The following is a 21,919-nucleotide window of genomic DNA, read 5'->3' as shown; positions in this document are numbered from 1 at the left end:
TTTGACGGTTATTCCTGGTGAAATCACCTTACTTTGTTCGTCAGTCGAGGAATAATCTCTCCCTCTTTCTTTTTTAATTGTCCAGCATCTCTCTTTCATCCTCCCTCTTCCTCTCTCACTCAATACTACCCTTGGGACCCTCATACCCCACCCCCTTTCAACACACTTTATCAATCCTTGCTGTCATTTTCTCAAGTACTCCCTCCTTACTTCCTCCCATTTGTTGTTAGTTTAACATATTATTTTGTTTCTACTCCTCCACTCCCATGTTTATATATTCCTGCTCTGAAGAGCATTGTAATAGTTTTTGATTAGCAGTGAACACATCACAGGAGCTGGCTCAACCAATCACGTCAGACCGCAGAGGGAGAGAGAGAGACGGTTTGAGGAAGGCAGGAAATGTGAAAGGGACAGAGAAGGTAGGAAGGGGTGGAGGTGAAAGAGAGAATGGGGATTGATTAAAAGGAAAATGCATCAGTAGAAATGTCAATGTTTCTGAAAGAGGTTGAGGAAAAAAGGGGAGAAGAATGTAATTAGAAAAATAATGAGAAAGTTACAACTAACTAATTAAGAGAGAGAGAGAGAGAGAGGAAGGGAGAGGGAGAGAGAGAGGAAGCGAGAGGGAGAGAGAGGGAAGAAAGAGAGAGAGAGGGAGGGAGGAAGGGAGAGGGAGGAAGGAAGTGAGAGGGAGAGAGAGGGGGGAAGGGAGAGGGAGAGAGATGGAGGAAGGGAGAGAGAGAGAGAGAGAGAGAGAGAGAGAGCGAGGAAGGGAGAGGGAGAGAGAGGGAAGAAAGAGAGAGAGAGAGAGAGGGAAGAGAGAGAGAGGGCATAGGAAGGGAGAGAGAGAAGGACAGATAGACAGAGAGATTGAGACAGAGCATGGAGAGAGAGAGAGAGAGAGAGAGAGAGGCAGATAGACAGAGAGCATGGAGACAGAGAGCATGGAGAGAGAGAGTGCGCGAGAGAGAGGGAGAGGCAGATATACAGAGAGATTGAGACAGAGCATGGAGAGAGAGAGAGAGAGCGGCAGATAGACAGAGAGATTGAGACAGAGATCATGGAGAGAGAGAGCGAGAGATTGAGACAGAGCATGGAGAGAGAGAAAGGCAGATAGACAGAGAGATTGAGACAGAGAGCATGGAGAGAGAGAGAGGCAGATAGACAGAGAGATTGAGACAGAGAGCATGGAGAGAGAGGCAGACAGACAGAGATTAAGACAGAGAGCACGGAGAGAGATTGAGAGAGAGAGAGGCAGATAGACAGAGTGAGACTTTAACATCTGAAGGAGGATGGAGGATGTCAGGAGGTTGGAGGAAGACAGGAGGATGGAGGAAGACAGGAGGATGGAGGAAGACAGGAGGATCGAGGAAGACAGGAGGATGAAGGAAGACAGGAGGATGGAGGAAGACAGAAGGATGGAGGAAGACAGAAGGATGGAGGATGGAGGAAGACAGAAGGATGGAGGAAGACAGGAGGATGGAGGAAAACAGAAGGATGGAGGAAGACAGAAGGATGGAAGGAAAGAGGGAGGGAAAGGGAGAGGCTGTAGATCAATAGGGTCCTCTGTTTGGTATAATTGCTCAGTCTGGCTCAAGGTGATGTGTGTGTGTGTGTGTGTGTGTGTGTGTGTGTGTGTGTGTGTGTGTGTGTGTGTGTGTGTGTGTGTGTGTGTGTGTGTGTGTGTGTGTGTGTGTGTGTGTGTGTGTAGGCCTCCCTTTAAACAAAGGGTATTGAGTTAAACTCCCCTAGCATGGATCAGAGAGAGACATTATAGAAATGTGTGTGCGCTTGCTTGTGCCTATGTTGTGTGTAAAGCATTGAGCCAAAGATCCCGTCTCCTGTGAAGGGCGGGAGAACAGTAATAATCACCATATGACCCAGAGGTATACTGCCATTGATTGGCTGAGCACATTATCCATCCACAGTTGTCACCCATCGATTGGTCAGGCCGGCTGTCCGTATAGAGGTGGAAGGCATTGATTGGTTCATTCTTTTAGAGTGAATTATTTCGACTGTATCGATCAGATGTGTGTGTGTGTACTTTAGAAAAGACATAAAAAGTATTTGGTTGTAATTGTATGTTTTCAATATTATATGTTATCGAATCTCCGAGCTGACAAGGTACAAATCTGTCTTTCTGCCCCTGAACAAGGCAGTTAACCCACTGTTCCTAGGCCGTCATTGAAAATAAGAATTGTGTTCTTAACTGACTTGCCTAGTTAAATAAATATATATATATGTATATTATTTATTATAATATTTTCCTATGGAGGGTGGTCAACCATCCTCCAGGAGAGTCTTAAAGGGGCAGTGTTTAATATATATATGTATATATATATATATTTGTATATATATATATATATATATATATATTATTTATTATAATATTTTCCTATGGAGGGTGGTCAACCATCATCCAGGAGAGTCTTAAAGGGGCAGTGTTTAATTTTTTGCGACAGGCTTGAACATATAAAGAAGCTAATAGACAAATAGTCGTTTCCGGATTCCCTGAATGGAAATAATCATGATAATTATGGATCCACCGATACACATCGTTCCCCAATTCAATTGTTTAAGATACAAGTGCATCAGGTTGCCTCTGCATTTCAAAACAACATCCTCTCTGGACAGCTTTCAAAAATAAAGTCAAAATATTCTGATGTCCTCTGTGCCCATATGAATAACCCCTATGATGTAACTGGAAGGATGAGATAGATGTTCTTCTTCTCTGTTTTTGATGACATAGATGTTCTTCTTCTCTGTTTTTGATGAGATAGATGTTCTTCTTCTCTGTTTTTGATGAGATAGATGTTCTTCTTCTCTGTTTTTGATGAGATAGATGTTCTTCTCTGTTTTTGATGAGATAGATGTTCTTCTTCTCTGTTTTTGATGAGATAGATGTTCTTCTTCTCTGTTTTCGATGAGATAGATGTTCTTCTTCTCTGTTTATGTTTTATTGTTTCACTGCCATACTGTGTTCAACTGTGTTGGATCTTGTCCAGCCATCTTGTCTCAAGAGGACCACAATGGAAATAAGTCCCCAGACTGTATTGTGTGTTATCCTCAATGATTTTATTCATGTGCATGTATGGCTTTTAAGTTTTATGTGTGCTTGTTTTTGTTAAATGGTCGAATTAATAAACTAAACTAAACTAAAAAAAAGAATTGTGCGGAAACCATCCAAATGTAGAAAATCGAATAACATTTTATCGTTTGTTCACTTTTTAAAATAAAATAATTTTATTCCATTCTACCTTCATGAAAACACCTCATATTTTGTGACAGGTCTTCTCATTCAGAGTCGAAATGTAACAGTGTTGTTGCCATTGATCTGCAAGTCATTTTCACGGAACAACCCCAGAGGGAACATCAGTACCATCGTGAGGTAGGTGGCCTTTTCCTGATCACCACACACACACCACACACACACGTCACGTTATTGACAAGGCCTGGTGTGTGTGTTCACATTTGTTGACATTCTTTCCTAGTTAGCGAGTTATTAGCCCAGCTATAGGTCAGTCATGGTTAGTTACTGCTTCCTACCAGAGAACAAAACGGGTAGGAGACATAGCAAGTTGTCTTTGAAAATGCCAGTCAGCCTAACAAGATGAAAAATGTACTCAGTGCCCCACAAAATTAGAGGGAACATTTTATTTTTTTCACCTTTATTTAACTAGGCAAGTCAGTTAAGAACAAATTCTTATTTTCAATGACAGCCTAGGAACAGTGGGTTAACTGCCTGTTCAGGGGCAGAATGACAGATTTGTACCTTGTAAGCTTGGGGGTTTGAACTTGCAACCTTTCGGTTATTAGCCCAACGCTCTTACCACTAGGCTACCCTACATTGATTGTGAGGACGATTTGCGCTACAAAGTATTAACTTAAGGGGGCTGAATAATTTTGCACACCCAATTTTTCAGTTTTTGATTTGTTAAAAAAGTTTGAAATATCCAATAAATGTCGTTCCACTTCATGATTGTGTCCCACTTGTTGTTGATTCTTCACAAAAAAAATACAGTTTTATATCTTTATGTTTGAAGCCTGAAATGTGGCAAAAGGTCGCAAAGTTCAAGGGGGCCGAATACTTTCGCAAGGCACTGTATCTGTTACCAACAAATGTATATTTGTATTCCCAGTGATGCGAAATACCTAGATTAGGATCCTAATTAATTAATTCATTTAATTGCCTGATTTCCTGATGTGAATTGTTCATATCTTGGTTCAGTATAATTGTAACCCGTGACCTGACCGAAGACCTTGGCCGCGTTTAGTAGCACCTAGAAATTCCATGAATAGAGCTGTCAGAGAGGCATGTTTGTTCTACATAGGCTATTTCTATCTGAAGCCTTGACGTTTTTTCAACTTTAGTTTTTACTTTTTTGAATGATTTTCAAAAAAGGGCAAAACAAAAACAACAACAAAAAAAGAGTCAGAAAAGGCCACTGGCAGAAGACATCCACAAACATGAATATACATCATAGTGAATACAATGTATATTTGTAGTATATGTTTTCACGAATTTGATGATATAATTGTCAAGCCAAATGTTTAGTGTTTTTATGTGTGTCCCAGTTAGGAGTTATGATGTAGGACAACGACATTAAGCACATCGTATTACTGCCCCCCTCCAGTTAGGGGACAGGACCCAGAGTTATGATGTAGGACAACGACACTAAGCACATCGTATTACTGCCCCCCCCCAGTTAGGGGACAGGACCCAGAGTTATGATGTAGGACAACGACACTAAGCACATCGTATTACTGCCCCCCCCCCCCCCCAGTTAGGGGACAGGACCCAGAGTTATGATGTAGGACAACGACACTAAGCACATCGTATTACTGCCCCCCCCCCCCCCCTCCCAGTTAGGGGACAGGACCAAGAGTCATGATGTAGGACAACGACACTAAGCACATCGTATTACTGATTCCTCCCCAGTTAGGGGACAGTACCCAGAGTTATGATGTAGGACAACGACACTAAGCACATCGTATTACCGCCCCCCCCCCCAGTTAGGGGACAGGACCCAGAGTTATGATGTAGGACAACGACACTAAGCACATCGTATTACTGCCCCCCCCCCCAGTTAGGGGACAGGACCCAGAGTTATGATGTAGGACAACGACACTAAGCACATCGTATTATTGACCCCTCCCCCCAGTTAGGGAACAGGACCCAGAGTTATGATGTAGGACAACGACACTAAGCCCACCGTATTACTGACCCCCCCCCCCCCCCACCAGTTAGGGGACAGGACCCAGAGTTATGATGTAGGACAACGACACTAAGCACATCGTATTACTGCCCCCCCCCCCCCAGTTAGGGGACAGGACCCAGAGATATGATGTAGGACAACGACACTAAGCACATCGTATTACTGCCTCCCCCCCACCAGTTAGGGAACAGGACCCAGAGTTATGATGTAGGACAACGACACTAAGCCCATCGTAGTACTGCCCCCCCCCCCCCAGATAGGGGACAGGACCAAGAGTTATGATGTAGGACAACGACACTAAGCGGCCCAAACACAGCAGTAATGGATCAGTTTGAATGGTACGGCCCAAACACAGCAGTAATGGATCAGTTTGAATGGTACGGCCCAAACACAGCAGTAATGGATCAGTTTGAATGGTACGGCCCAAACACAGCAGTAGTGGATCCGTTTGAATGGTACGGCCCAAACGCAGCAGTAATGGATCAGTTTGAATGGTACGGCCCAAACACAGCAGTAATGGATCAGTTTGAATGGTACGGCCCAAACGTAGCAATACTGGATAAGTTTGAATGGTACGGCCCAAACACAGCAATACTGGATCAGTTTGAATGGTACGGCCCAAATGCAGCAGTAATGGATCAGTTCGAATGGTACGGCCCAAGCACAGCAATACTGGATCAGTTTGAATGGTACGGCCCACACACAGCAGTAATGGATCAGTTTGAATGGTACGGCCCAAACACCCAGAGTTATGATGTAGGACAACGACACTAAGCCCATCGTAGTACTGCCCCCCCCCCCCAGTTAGGGGACAGGACCCAGAGTTATGATGTAGGACAACGACACTAAGCACATCGTAGTACTGCCCCCCCCCCCCCAGTTAGGGGACAGGACCCAGAGTTATGATGTAGGACAACGACACTAAGCGGCCCAAACACAGCAGTAATGGATCAGTTTGAATGGTACGGCCCAAACACAGCAGTAATGGATCAGTTTGAATGGTACGGCCCAAACACAGCAGTGATGGATCAGTTTGAATGGTACGGCCCATACACAGCAGTAATGGATCAGTTTGAATGGTACGGCCCAAACGTAGCAATACTGGATAAGTTTGAATGGTACGGCCCACACACAGCAATACTGGATCAGTTTGAATGGTACGGCCCAAACACAGCAATACTGGATCAGTTTGAATGGTACGGCCCAAATGCAGCAGTAATGGATCAGTTTGAATGGTACGGCCCAAGCGCAGCAAACACCCAGAGTTATGATGTAGGACAACGACACTAAGCCCATCGTAGTACTGCCCCCCCCCCCCCCAGTTAGGGGACAGGACCCAGAGTTATGATGTAGGACAACGACACTAAGCACATCGTATTACTGACCCCCCCCCCCCCCAGATAGGGGACAGGACCCAGAGTTATGATGTAGGACAACGACACTAAGCACATCGTATTACTGACCCCCCCCCCCCCCCAGATAGGGGACAGGACCCAGAGTTATGATGTAGGACAACGACACTAAGCACATCGTATTACTGACCCCCCCCCCCCCCCAGATAGGGGACAGGACCCAGAGTTATGATGTAGGACAACGACACTAAGCACATCGTAGTACTGCCCCCCCCCCCCCCCCCCAGTTAGGGGACAGGACCCAGAGTTATGATGTAGGACAACGACACTAAGCGGCCCAAACACAGCAGTAATGGATCCGTTTGAATGGTACGGCCCAAACACAGCAGTAATGGATCAGTTTGAATGGTACGGCCCAAACACAGCAGTAGTGGATCCGTTTGAATGGTACGGCCCAAACACAGCAGTAGTGGATCAGTTTGAATGGTACGGCCGAAACACAGCAGTAATGGATCAGTTTGAATGGTACGGCCCATACACAGCAGTAATGGATCAGTTTGAATGGTACGGCCCAAACACAGCAGTAATGGATCAGTTTGAATGGTACGGCCCAAACACAGCAGTAATGGATCAGTTTGAATGGTACGGCCCAAACGCAGCAATACTGGATCAGTTTGAATGGTACGGCCCAAACGCAGCAATAGTGGATCAGTTTGAATGGTACGGCCCAAACACAGCAGTAATGGATCAGTTTGAATGGTACTGTTATGGTGCGTGAATGAGGACCCAAAAGCGAATTAACAAACAGAGTACTTTAATGACGAACATACGTGGGCTCAGATGGACAGGTAGATTCCGACAGGACAGGACAAGGTTGCAGCACACACGATGATAGTCTGGTTCAGGCATGAGACACATAAACAAACAAACAAGAATCCGACAAGGACAGGAGCAGAAACAGAGACAGATATAGGGACCTAATCAGAGGGAAAAAGGGAACAGGTGGGGAACGGGGTGAATGGGTAATTAGGAGGAGACAAGGCACAGCTGGGGAAAAGAGGGGGAGAAAAGGTAACATAACAACGACCAGCAGAGGGAGACAGGGTGAAGGGAAAGGACAGAGACAAGACAACATGACAGTACCCCCCCACTCACCGAGCGCCTCCTGGCGCACTCGAGGAGGAAGCCTGGCGGCAACGGAGGAAATCATCGATCAGCGCACGGTCCAGCACGTCCCGAGAGGGAACCCAACTCCTCTCCTCAGGACCGTACCCCTCCCAATCTACTAGGTACTGATGACCACGGCCCCGAGGACGCATGTCCAAAATCCTACGGACCCTGTAGATGGGTGCGCCCTCGACAAGGATGGGGGGGGGGGGGGGAAGACGAGCGGGGGCGCGAAGAACGGGCTTGACACAGGAGACATGGAAGACCGGGTGGACGCGACGAAGATATCGCGGCAGAAGAAGTCGCACTGCGACAGGGTTAATGATTTGAGAGATACGGAATGGACCAATGAACCGCGGGGTCAACTTGCGAGAAGCCGTCTTAAGGGGAAGGTTCTGAGTGGAGAGCCAAACTCTCTGACCGCGACAATATCTAGGGCTCTTCACTCTACGCTTATTAGCAGCTCTCACAGTCTGCGCCCTATAACGGCAAAGTGCAGACCTGACCCTCTTCCAGGTGCGCTCGCAACGTTGGACAAAAGCCTGAGCGGAGGGGACGCTGGACTCGGCGAACTGAGATGAGAACAACGGAGGCTGGTACCCGAGGCTACTCTGAAAAGGAGATAGCCCGGTCGCAGACGAAGGAAGCGAGTTGTGGGCGTATTCTGCCCAGGGGAGCTGTTCTGACCAAGACGCAGGGTTGCGAAAAGAAAGACTGCGTAAGATGCGACCAATAGTCTGATTGGCCCGTTCTGCTTGACCGTTAGACTGGGGGTGAAAGCCGGAAGAGAGACTGACGGAAGCCCCAATCAAACGGCAAAACTCCCTCCAAAATTGAGACGTGAATTGCGGACCTCTGTCCGAAACGACGTCTGACGGAAGGCCATGAATTCTGAAAACATTCTCGATGATGATTTGTGCCGTCTCTTTAGCAGAAGGAAGCTTAGCAAGGGGAATGAAATGAGCCGCCTTAGAGAACCTATCGACAACCGTAAGAATAACAGTCTTCCCCGCTGACGAAGGCAGTCCGGTGACAAAATCTAAGGCGATGTGAGACCACGGTCGAGAGGGAATAGGAAGCGGCCTGAGACGGCCGGCAGGAGGAGAGTTACCGGACTTAGTCTGCGCGCAGACCGAACAAGCAGCCACGAAACGACGCGTGTCATGCTCCCGGGTGGGCCACCAGAAACGCTGGCGAATGGAAGCAAGCGTACCCCGAACGCCAGGGTGACCGGCTAACTTGGCAGAGTGAGCCCACTGAAGAACGGCCAGACGAGTAGGAACGGGAACGAAAAGAAGGTTCCTAGGACAAGCGCGCGGCGACGGAGTTTGAGTGAGTGCTTGCTTTACCTGCCTCTCAATTCCCCAGACAGTCAACCCGACAACACGCCCCTCAGGGAGAATCCCCTCGGGGTCAGTGGAGGCTACTGAAGAACTGAAGAGACGAGACAAAGCATCAGGCTTGGTGTTCTTAGAGCCCGGACGATAAGAAATCACGAACTCGAAACGAGCGAAAAACAGCGCCCAACGCGCCTGACGCGCATTAAGTCGTTTGGCAGAACGGATGTACTCAAGGTTCCTATGGTCAGTCCAAACGACAAAAGGAACGGTCGCCCCCTCCAACCACTGTCGCCATTCGCCTAGGGCTAACCGGATGGCGAGCAGTTCGCGGTTACCCACATCATAGTTACGTTCCGACGGCGACAGGCGATGAGAAAAATACGCGCATGGGTGGACCTTGTCGTCAGAGAGGGAGCGCTGAGAAAGGATGGCTCCCACTCCCACCTCTGACGCGTCAACCTCGACAACGAACTGTCTAGAGACGTCAGGTGTAACAAGGATAGGAGCGGATGTAAAACGATTCTTGAGGAGATCAAAAGCTCCCTGGGCGGAAACGGACCACTTAAAGCACGTCTTGACAGAAGTAAGGGCTGTGAGAGGAGCTGCCACCTGACCGAAATTACGGATGAAACGACGATAGAAGTTCGCGAAGCCGAGAAAGCGCTGCAGCTCGACGCGTGACTTAGGGACGGGCCAATCAATGACAGCTTGGACCTTAGCGGGATCCATCTTAATGCCTTCAGCGGAAATAACAGAACCGAGAAATGTGACGGAGGAGGCATGAAAAGTGCACTTCTCAGCCTTCACGAAAAGACAATTCTCTAAAAGGCGCTGGAGGACACGTCGAACGTGCTGAACATGAATCTGGAGTGACGGTGAAAAAATCAGGATATCGTCAAGGTAAACGAAAACAAAGATGTTCAGCATGTCTCTCAGGACATCATTGACTAATGCCTGAAAGACAGCTGGAGCGTTAGCGAGGCCGAAAGGAAGAACCCGGTATTCAAAGTGCCCTAACGGAGTGTTAAACGCCGTCTTCCACTCGTCCCCCTCCCTGATGCGCACGAGATGGTAAGCGTTACGAAGGTCCAACTTAGTGAAAAACCTGGCTCCCTGCAGGATCTCGAAGGCTGAAGACATAAGAGGAAGCGGATAACGATTCTTCACTGTTATGTCATTCAGCCCTCGATAATCTATGCAGGGGCGCAGAGACCCGTCCTTCTTCTTGACAAAAAAAAACCCCGCTCCGGCGGGAGAGGAGGAGGGGACTATGGTACCGGCGTCAAGAGCTACAGACAAATAATCTTCGAGAGCCTTACGTTCGGGAGCCGACAGAGAGTATAGTCTACCCCGGGGGGGGGTGGTTCCCGGAAGGAGATCAATACTACAATCATACGACCGGTGTGGAGGAAGAGAGGTGGCCCTGGACCGACTGAACACCGTGCGCAGATCGTGATATTCCTCCGGCACCCCTGTCAAATCACCAGGCTCCTCCTGTGAAGAAGAGACAGAGGAAACAGGAGGGATAGCAGACATTAAACATTTCACATGACAAGAGACGTTCCAGGAGAGGATAGAATTACTAGACCAATTAATGGAAGGATTATGACAAACTAGCCAGGGATGGCCCAAAACAACAGGTGTAAAAGGTGAACGAAAAATTAAAAAAGAAATGGTTTCACTATGATTACCAGAAACAGTGAGGGTTAAAGGTAGCGTCTCACGCTGAATCCTGGGGAGAGGACTACCATCCAGGGCGAACAAGGCCGTGGGCTCCTTTAACTGTCTGAGAGGAATGTCATGTTCCCGAGCCCAGGTCTCGTCCATAAAACAGCCCTCCGCCCCAGAGTCTATTAAGGCACTGCAGGAAGCTGACGAACCGGTCCAGCGTAGATGGACCGACAAGGTAGTGCAGGATCTTGGAGAGACAGGAGTAGTAGCGCTCACCAGTAGCCCTCCGCTTACTGACGAGCTCTGGCCTTTTACTGGACATGAAGTGGCAAAATGACCAGCGGAACCGCAATAGAGACAGAGGCGGTTGGTGATTCTCCGTTCCCTCTCCTTAGTCGAGATGCGGATACCTCCCAGCTGCATGGGCTCAGCACCCGAGCCGGCAGAGGAAGATGGTAGTGATGCGGAGAGGGAGGCGACGGAGAGCGCGAGCTCCTTTCCACGAGCTCGGTGACGAAGATCAACCCGTCGCTCAATGCGAATAGCGAGTTCAATCAAGGAATCCACGCTGGAAGGAACCTCCCGGGAGAGAATCTCATCCTTTACCTCTGCGCGGAAACCCTCCAGAAGACGAGCGAGCAAGGCCGGCTCGTTCCAGCCACTGGAGACAGCAAGAGTGCGAAACTCAATAGAGTAGTCTGTTATGGATCGATTGCCTTGACATAGGGAAGACAGGGCCCTGGAAGCCTCCTCCCCAAAAACAGATCGATCAAAAACCCGTATCATCTCCTCCTTAAAGTCTTGATACTGGTTAATACACTCAGCCCTTGCCTCCCAGATTGCCGTGCCCCACTCACGAGCCCGTCCAATAAGGAGAGATATGACGTAGGCGACACGAGCAGTGCTCCTGGAGTAAGTGTTGGGCTGGAGAGAAAACACAATATCACACTGGGTGAGGAACGAGCGGCATTCAGTGGGCTCCCCAGAGTAACACGGCGGGTTATTGATTCTGGGCTCCGGAGATTCGAAAGCCCTGGAAGTGGCCGGTGGATCGAGGCGGAGATGGTGAACCTGTTCTGTGAGGTTGGAGACTTGGGTGGCCAGGGTCTCAACGGCATGTCGAGCAGCAGACAATTCCTGCTTGTGTCTGCCTAGCATCGCTCCCTGGATCTCGACGGCTGAGTGGAGAGGATCCGAAGTCGCTGGGTCCATTCTTGGTCGGATTCTTCTGTTATGGTGCGTGAATGAGGACCCAAAAGCGAATTAACAAACAGAGTACTTTAATGACGAACATACGTGGGCTCAGATGGACAGGTAGATTCCGACAGGACAGGACAAGGTTGCAGCACACACGATGATAGTCTGGTTCAGGCATGAGACACATAAACAAACAAACAAGAATCCGACAAGGACAGGAGCAGAAACAGAGACAGATATAGGGACCTAATCAGAGGGAAAAAGGGAACAGGTGGGGAACGGGGTGAATGGGTAATTAGGAGGAGACAAGGCACAGCTGGGGAAAAGAGGGGGAGAAAAGGTAACATAACAACGACCAGCAGAGGGAGACAGGGTGAAGGGAAAGGACAGAGACAAGACAACATGACAGGTACGGCCCAAACACAGCAATAATGGATCAGTTTGAATGGTACGGCCACAACGCAGCAATAATGGATCAGTTTGAATGGTACGGCCCAAACACAGCAGTAATGGATCAGTTTGAATGGTACGGCCCAAACACAGCAATAATGGATCAGTTTGAATGGTACGGCCCAAACACAGCAATACTGGATCAGTTTGAATGGTACGGCCACAACGCAGCAATACTGGATTAGTTTGAATGGTACGGCCCAAACACAGCAATAATGGATCAGTTTGAATTGTACTTGCCCATACACAGCAATACTGGATCAGTTTGAATGGTATGGCCCAAACACAGCAGTACTGGATCAGTTTGAATGGTACGGCCACAACGCAGCAACACTGGATCAGTTTGAATGGTACGGCCCAAACGCAGCAATACTGGATCAGTTTGAAAGGTACGGCCCAAACACAGCAATAATGGATCAGTTTGAATGGTACGGCCCATACACAGCAATATTTGATCAGTTTGAATGGTACGGCCACAACGCAGCAACACTGGATCAGTTTGAATGGTACGGCCCAAACACAGCAATACTGGATCAGTTTGAATGGTACGGCCACAACGCAGCAACAAGCAACCACAGTGGACACACATACTGTATGGAAGAACCACACCAAAGCTCAGAGGATAACAAAAAGAATGAGGAGATCCATTCAAGGGACAGTATCTCAAATGTCTCAACACATAGCAGGCACTCAGGATAATCCACCACATCTTCTATCAGGCTCAATTTGGACCCAGATCAGGCAGCATGGGCAGTATAGTCAACATTCTGCTACACCAGCGTGATATCACTGAAATGCTGGTAAAGCAGCATTACCACCTCTTAGTGTACCCTTGTTTAAGGGAGACCAACTAGACTACAGGTTCTTATTGTACCAGTGTTTGAGGGAGACCAACTAGACTACAGGTTCTTAGCGTACCAGTGTTTAAGCGTGACTCACATGAGTACAGGTGCATTGTACATTATAGAATAATAGTGAAGACATCAAAAACTATGAAATGACACATTTGGAATCATGTAGTGAGTCAACATTATTTAAACAAATCACAATTTATTTTTGATTTTAGATTCTTCAAAGTAGCCAACCTTTGCCGTGATGACAGCTTTGCACACTCTTGGCATACTCTCAACCAGCTTCATGAGGCAGTCACCTGGAATGCATTTCAATTAACTGGTGTGCCTTGTTAAGAGTTAATTTGTAAAATGTACACTGCTCAAAAAAATAAAGGGAACACTAAAATTACACATCCTAGATCTGAATGAATGAAATATTCTTATTAAATACTTTTTTATTTACATAGTTGAATGTGCTGACAACAATATCACACAAAAACAGTCAATGGAAATCAAATTTATCAACCCATGGAGGTCTGGATTTGGAGTCACACTCAAAACTAAAGTGGAAAACCACACTACAGGCTGATCCAACTTTGATGTAATGTCCTTAAAACAACTCAAAACGAGGCTCAGTAGTGTGTGTGGCCTCCACGTGCCTGTATGACCTCCCTACAACTCCTGGGCATGCTCCTGATGAGGTGGCGGATGGTCTCCTGAGGGATCTCCTCCCAGACATGGACTAAAGCATCCGCCAACTCCTGGACAGTCTGTGGTGCAACAGACTAGATGATCTGCACTACCTGAGCCACTTGTGTGGGTTGTAGACTCTGTCTCATGCTACCACTAGAGTTGGTGGATGGAGCGAGACATGATGTCCCAGATGTGCTCAATTGGATTCAGGTCTGGGGAACGGGCGGGCGAGTCCATAGCATCAATGCCTTCCTCTTGCAGGAACTGCTGACACACTCCAGCCACATGAGGTCTAGTATTGTCTTGCATTAGGAAGAACCCAGGGCCAACCGCACCAGCATATGGTCTCACAAGGGATCTGAGGATCTCATCTCGGTACCTAATGGCAGTCAGGCTACCTCTGGCGAGCACATGGAGGGCTGTGCGGCCCCCCAAAGAAATGTCACCCAACGCGGTGACTGACCCACCGCCAAACCGGTCATGCTGGAGGATGTTGCAGGCAGCAGAACGTTCTCCACGGCATCTCCAGACTCTGTCACGTCTGTTACATGTGCTCAGTGTGAACCTGCTTTCATCTGTGAAGAGCACAGGGCGCCAGTGGCGAATTTGCCAATCTTGGTGTTCTCTGGCAAATGCCAAACGTCCTGCACGGTGTTGGGCTGTAAGCACAACCCCCACCTTTGGACGTCGGGCCCTCATCAAATCAAATCAAATCAAATCAAATGGCCCTTCGTACATCAGCTGATATCTCAAAGTGCTGTACAGAAACCCAGCCTAAAACCCCAAACAGCAAGCAATGCAGGTGTAGAAGCACGGTGGCTAGGAAAAACTCCCTAGAAAGGCCAAAACCTAGGAAGAAACCTAGAGAGGAACCAGGCTATGTGGGGTGGCCACATACCACCCTCATGGAGTCTGTTTCTGACCGTTTGAGCAGACACATGCACATTTGTGGCCTGCTGGAGGTCCTTTTGCAGGGCTCTGGCAGTGCTCCTCCTGCTCCTCCTTGCACAAAGGCGGAGGTAGTGGTCCTGCTGCTGGGTTGTTGCCCTCCTACGGCCTCCTCCACGTCTCCTGATGTACTGACCTGTCTCCTGGTAGCGCCTCCATGCTCTGGACACTACGCTGACAGACACAGCAAACCTTCTTGCCACAGCTTGCATTGATGTCCCATCCTGGATGAGCTGCACTACCTGAGCCACTTGTGTGGGTTGTAGACTCCGTCTCATGCTACCACTAGAGTGAAAGCACCGCCAGCATTCAAAAGTGACCAAAACATCAACCAGGAAGCATGGGAACTGAGAAGTGGTCTGTGGTCACCACCTGCAGAACCACTCCTTTATTGGGGGTGTCTTGCTAATTGCCTGTAATTTCCACCTGTTGTCTATTCCATTTGCACAACAGCATGTGAAATTTATTGTCAATCAGTGTTGCTTCCTAAGTGGACAGTTTGATTTCACAGAAGTGTGATTGACTTGGAGTTACAGTGTGTTGTTTAAGTGTTCCCTCAATTTTTTTGAGCAGTGTATTTCCTTCTTAATGAGTTTTGAGCCAATCAATTGTGTTGTGACAAGGTAGTGGGGTATACCAAAGATAGTATACGATCGAGTCCATTTTATGGCAAGAACAGCTCAAATAAGCAAAGAGAAATGACAGTCCATCATTACTTTAAGACATGAACGTCAGTCAACTGGATAATTTGCACCAGCAAAAACCATCAAGCGCTATGATGAAGCTGGCTCTCATGAGGACCACCACAGGAAATGAAGACTCAGAGATACATCTGCTGCAGAGGATAAGTTCATTAGAGTTACCATCCTCAGGTTGCAGGCCAAGTAAATGCTTCACAGAGTTCAAGTAACAGACACATCTCAACATCAACTGTTCAGAGGAGACTGGTTGAATTGCTGCAAAAACCACTACGAAAGGACACCAATGAGAAGAACAGACTTGCTTGGGCCAATAAACACAAGCAATGAACATTAGACCGGCATAAATCTATCCTTTGGTCTCATGAGTCCAAATTTGAGATTTTTGGTTCCTACCGCCGTGTCTATGTGTAGGTGAACGGATGATCTCCGCATGTGTGGTTCCCACCGTGAAACGTGGAGGAGGAGGTGTGATGGTGGTTTGCTTGTGACATTGTCTTTGATTTATTTATAATTCAAGGCATACTTGGATCTGCATCAGATTACCTGGCCTCCACAATCACCCTAACTTAACCCATTTGAGATGGTTTGGGATGAGGTGAGTGGAGGAAAAGCAGCCAACAGCATATGCTCAGCATATGTGGGAACTCATTTTAAACTGTTTGAAAAGCATTCCAGGTGAAGCTGGTTGAGAGAACGCCAAGAGTTTGCAAAGCTGTGATCATGGCAAAGGGTGGCTTCTTTGAAGACTCTAAATATATAATATATTTTTGTGTCAATTTTATAGTTTTGAAATCTTCACTATTATTTCACAATGTATAAAAATAGTAAAAATAAAGAAAACCCCTTGAAGGAAGTTTGTCCAAACTTATGACTGGTACTGTACACCTACCACTGAGGAATTATAATGTTGAATGTCCTAACAACCGCTGTGTGGCAGTACAACGTGCCCCCAACCTGAAAAGGAAACTCGGCAATAATCCTCAGTTCTGTGATGACTACATCAAGTTCATGACAGACATCCTGGACACAGACTGAACAAATAGATCAGCAGCAGTCCATTTGTTATTGCATTTTTGAAGAGAGAGAAAAAGGAGATGAAGGATATTGACTTGGATCAGGACACGCTACCAGTAGAAAGAGCCCTTAGAGTGCAATGGTGCATGGGATCGGACTTACTAAAGTTTAGAATATCTATTCAGGACAGACTACTTACCAGAAGGGGCATTTTTTCTATGGTATATCCATCACTTTACTGCTGCCAGTGAGAATGGTTATGGTACCGTCACTTACCTGCTGTTGAAAAACAGAGAGAGTCAAGTTCACTGGGCTTTCATCATGGGTAAGGCCAAGATCACGTCATTAAAACCAGCTGCTACAATTACGTGTGGACAAGATGATGAGATCAGAGTTGGAGCAACCACTCAAACCATCATTATTTTTTGACTGCTGTGTTAAAATATCAGAAATGAACCTGCAAGATTTCACAACTTTGTTACTAAAAGAGTTACTGCCATTAGGGAAGCTTCAGATGTTTCTCAGTGGAGATATGTGATGACTTTGATGAACACTGCTGACTATGCCTCCAGAGGTGTCTCAGCAAAAGTCTGAAAAATTAGACATGGATTTCAGGACCAGATTCCCTAACGCAGCCAGAGTCAGAATGGCCACACATGCCAGATCAAACTCTAGTTGTTTGTGATCCTGAGATGAAGAGAGACGTGGTGGTGAACGCCGTATCTGTGGAACAGAATGTCGATGCTGTCAGCAAACTACTCGGAGAGGCATCACCTCAGAAGAGAGACGGATCCTAAAGGTCTGGACAAAAGGAAAACAAGACTCAGATGGAGAAACAGTTGAATGGCTACAAAAGAACACGAGCTGAGGACGAGCTGATGGATGCAGAAGTGCAAATTGTTCGTTTTTGTCAGAAAATAATGTTTTCGGATGAAATGGTAGCTCAGGAAGAAAGGCTCGCTGGTAAAAAAAAAAGGAAAAGCCATCTTCACAAACTGTCTCCAGTGTTCCAAGATGTTTTGATGAGGGTAGGTGGCAGATTTAGTAGGTCAGCTATGCCAGAACTAAACACCCAGCTATCCTGCAACACAGCTCATCAGACATGTTCATGAGGATGTTGGACATAGTGAAGGAAATCACACACCCTCAGACAGAGATACAGGAATCCTGGTGCAGCTATCAGAAAGGTCATCTCCAAATGAGTTATCTGCAGAAAGCTGAGGGGCAGCAGAGGTGAGCAGCACATGGCAGACCTGCCCCAGGAAAGACTAATTCCAAATGAATCTTTTCTCCAATGTGGGCGTAGACAACTTCGGCCCATTTGAAATAAAGCGTCTGCAGTAATGGAGTCATCTTTACATGCCTGAAAATAATAGCTGTATGTATATATTGAAGTGGGCACATTCAATGGAAACTGACTCTTGCATAAATGCTATCAGACGGGTTGTTTCCAGGAGTGGACAAGTGAAGGAACTCTGGGTAAATGTACCAACCTTGTCAGAGCAGAGCTAAAGGAGGCCATTCTGGATGATAATCAGATAGTGGTCCCTGCTCAAAAAGGCATCACATGGATCATTAACCCTTTATTTCTAAGTCTCTAAAAGCTTTCCACACATGGATGGTGCAACATTTTACCATTCTTCTTCTTCAAAGGGTTTCAAAGTCCTGAGAGAGAGAGAGAGAGAGAGAGAGAGAGAGAGAGAGAGAGAGAGAGAGAGAGAGAGAGAGAGAGAGAGAGAGAGAGAGAGAGAGAGAGAGAGAGAGAGAGAGAGAGAGAGAGAGAGAGAGAGAGAGAGAGAGAGAGAGAGAGAGAGAGAGAGAGAGAGAGAGAGAGAGAGAGAGAGAGAGAGAGAGAGAGAGGGAAAGAGAGACAGAGAGAGAGAGAGAGAGAGAGAGAGAGAGAGCGAGAGAAAGAGAGAGAGAGAGAGAGAGAGAGAGAGAGAGACTTTTGACAATGAAACATAATTTCATTAAAACCTCACCCCCCACCCCCAGCCACACCCCCCACTTAAAACAAAACTCCAAAACAGCAGACATGTACCATACTCACCTTTCCTCTACACCATGATACAAAACAACCCCACACGTCACAATAACCCAAACCTCACCACTTCTACAACCGTATATCCAACCCATCCTCCCCAGCTGTACAGACAGCCCCCCCCCCAACACATCACATCTCCTGAAACATCTCCACACTTTTAATAATGTTCTACAACTCAAATTCCACCCTAAGGCGTGCAGAGACCATCCCATTTAATAATAGTAAAGGGTATGTTATCCCCCCACCTTTGAACCTGTTCCTCCTTGTTAGCCAAATAGACAACTTTGCCTGAGCAAACAGAAAATTCAACAAAACTAATTTTGCCTTCACCTTATTTGAATACCTGTACCCCATTATAAACATCCCAACAGTAAAAACCACCCCCAACCTGTCACACAAACATTCCAACAGAGACATTAATGGCATTAACCTGGTGCACATAGAAAACATAAATCACAGTTTCTCTCATAAAACAGAAGGACACCCCTGCCCGACTCCCAGTTCAACCCGTACCAACCAGCTGTTTGTGGCCAGGGCTCCATGTAGAACCCTCCACTGGAGGTCTCCTGACCTCATTGGTACTGGGAGAGCCCTCTCCATTGTAGAGCCCCCTCCATCTAAAAGCGACCATACTCTCCTCCCCACATACCCCCTGCCACTATTGTGCCTTCACCCCTGTTAGGCTCCTAATGTTCCTTACCTTAATGTAGAGATTTGGTGGCCCCTCCCCCTTTGGTCTCTCAAATACCCCCCTTACCGGCTCAGACAGTGCCTCCTGGACCTCCTCCAGGAATCTCTCCAGCAGCCGTTATTCTTATTTGTTGTGCAACGACTTCCGGGGTTTTCCACCCCTCCTCTCTCAGCAGTCTCAGGTCGCCCAGCCTTAGTAAACCCGCTGCCATCAGTTGCCTCTGCTGGGTGGCCGACTGAACCGATCTCAAAGGGATTACTGGGTTGTGGAAGATAGGCTCAACCCACACCCACAGCCCACGGAGTGTCTCCCTCCAGCCGACATCAGCATGGTACAGTCTCTGCGCCACCTTCAGTCAGAAAGCAGACACCCTGCTCTCTAGTTCCACCAGGCCCTGTCCTCCTTCGTGGAGGGACATGTACAACACTGCCGCACTAAGCCAGTGATGGCTCGACCAGAAAAATGTCCACCAGTTTGCGTTGTAGGTCTGCGAGCAGAGCGGCAGGGCGGTTGAGGACAGCCAGTTTAAGCCACAGAGAAGATGCCACCAGGTTGTTGATTATCAGCACCCTCCCTCTATATGACACTTGAGACAGGAGCCATCTCCACCTGACCAGTCTTGTCACCACTGCTTGTGACAGCCCCTACCAGTTCTTCTCGACCCACGTCTACGAGCCCAGGTACACCCCCAACATTTTAAGCCCTTCACAACCCCACGGTAGTGGTTAGCGCTTTGGGCCAGTAACCGAAAGGTTACTAGATCGAATCCCTGAGTTGACAAGGTAAAATCTATCATTCTGTCATTCTATCTATCATTCTATCATTCTGCCCCTGAACAAGGCAGTTAACCCACAGTTCCTAGGCCATCATTGTAAATAAGAATATGTTAGTAACTGATTTGCCTAGTCAAGTAAAGAAAATCCCTGGAATCAGAGGGGCCCTATTCACCCATGCCCCACATAACAGAGCTTTGCTCTTTCCCTAGTTTTACCTTAGTTAATGAAGCTCCCTCGTACACCTTCAGACTAGTCTCTAGTTCCTGACCATCCCATCACAGAAAAGTCATCTGCATACGCCGACACTGCTATGCCTGTCAACACACCCATGCCTGTCCAGCACACTCCCTGCAGTCTCCTGTGTAGCAGGCCCCCAAAAAGCCTCAATGGCTAGTGTATATAACTGCCCCGATAGAGGGCATCCTTGTCTAATGCCCCGTCTCACCCAAACTGACCTCCCCTCCCACTTTTTTTATGTTTATTTTTATTTCACCTTTATTTAACAAGGTAGGAAAGTTGAGAACAAGTTCTCATTTACAACTGCGACCTGGCCAAGATAAAACAAAGCAGTGCGACAGAAACAAACAACACCGAGTTCCACATGGAATAAACAAGCGCAGTCAAGAACACAATAGAAAATACGAAAGTCTATATACAGTGTGTGCAAATGGCGTGAGGAGGTAAGGCAATAAATAGGCCATAGTAGCAAAGTAATTGCAATTTAGCAGATTAACACTGGAGTGATAAATGAGCAGATGATGATGAGCAGATGATGGTGTGTAAGTAGTGATACTGGTGAGCAAAAGAGCAGCAAAGTAAGACAGGAGTTGTACTTTGACCCCATCTGCCTGACTGGCTGTCAACACTGGACCCATTGAGGAGGAGTCTGAAAAGAAAGCCTCCTCATCGTCCTCAGACAGACTCACCTTCCTCCTCCTCGTCTCCATCTCCCATCCTGACCACCTGCCCTCTCTCTAGTCGGGGCAAAGGTTTCTTAGTGCCTTTGACCACCCCAGTCTCTCCCCTCCCAGCCTCTCCCCTCCCAGCCCCTCCCCTCCCAGCCTCACCCCTCACAGCCCCTCCCCTCCCAGCTCTCTCCCCTCCCAGCCCCTCCCCTCACAGCCACTCCCCTCCCAGCCTCTCCCCTCCTAGCCTCTCCCCTCACAGCCTCTCCCCTCCCAGCCTCTCCCCTCCCAGCCTCTCCCCTTCCAGCCACTCCCCTCCCAGCCACTCCCCTCCCAGCCTCTCCCCTCACAGCCTCTCCCCTCACAGCCTCTCCCCTCCGGGCCCCTCCGCTCAGCCTCATCTACACCACCATCTATAACATGACTAGACCCTGCCTCATCTACACCACCATCTATAACATGACTAGACCCAGCCTCATCTACACCACCATCTATAGCCTGACTAGACCCAGCCTCATCTACACCACTATCATAACCTGACTAGGCCCAGCCTCATCTACACCACCATCTATAGCCTGACTAGGCCCAGCCTCATCTACACCATCATCTATAACCTGACTAGACCCAGCCTCATCTACACCACCATCTATAACCTGATAATGCCCAGCCTCATCTACACCACCATCTACAGCCTGACTACACCATCTACAACCTGACTAGACCCAGCTTCATCTACATCACCATCTATAACCTGATAATGCCCAGCCTCATCTACACCACCATCTACAGCCTGACTACACCATCTATAGCCTGACTAGACCCAGCCTCATCTACACCATCTATATCATGACTGGACCCAGACTCATCTACACCATCTATAACCTGACTAGACCCAGACTCATCTACACCATCTATAACCTGACT

Source organism: Oncorhynchus mykiss, chromosome 8 (genome assembly GCF_057628025.1).
Source record: "Oncorhynchus mykiss isolate SJ-2025 chromosome 8, ASM5762802v1, whole genome shotgun sequence".
NCBI classification, from domain to species: Eukaryota; Metazoa; Chordata; class Actinopteri; order Salmoniformes; family Salmonidae; genus Oncorhynchus; species Oncorhynchus mykiss.
Note: the sequence above shows the minus strand (reverse complement) of the source record.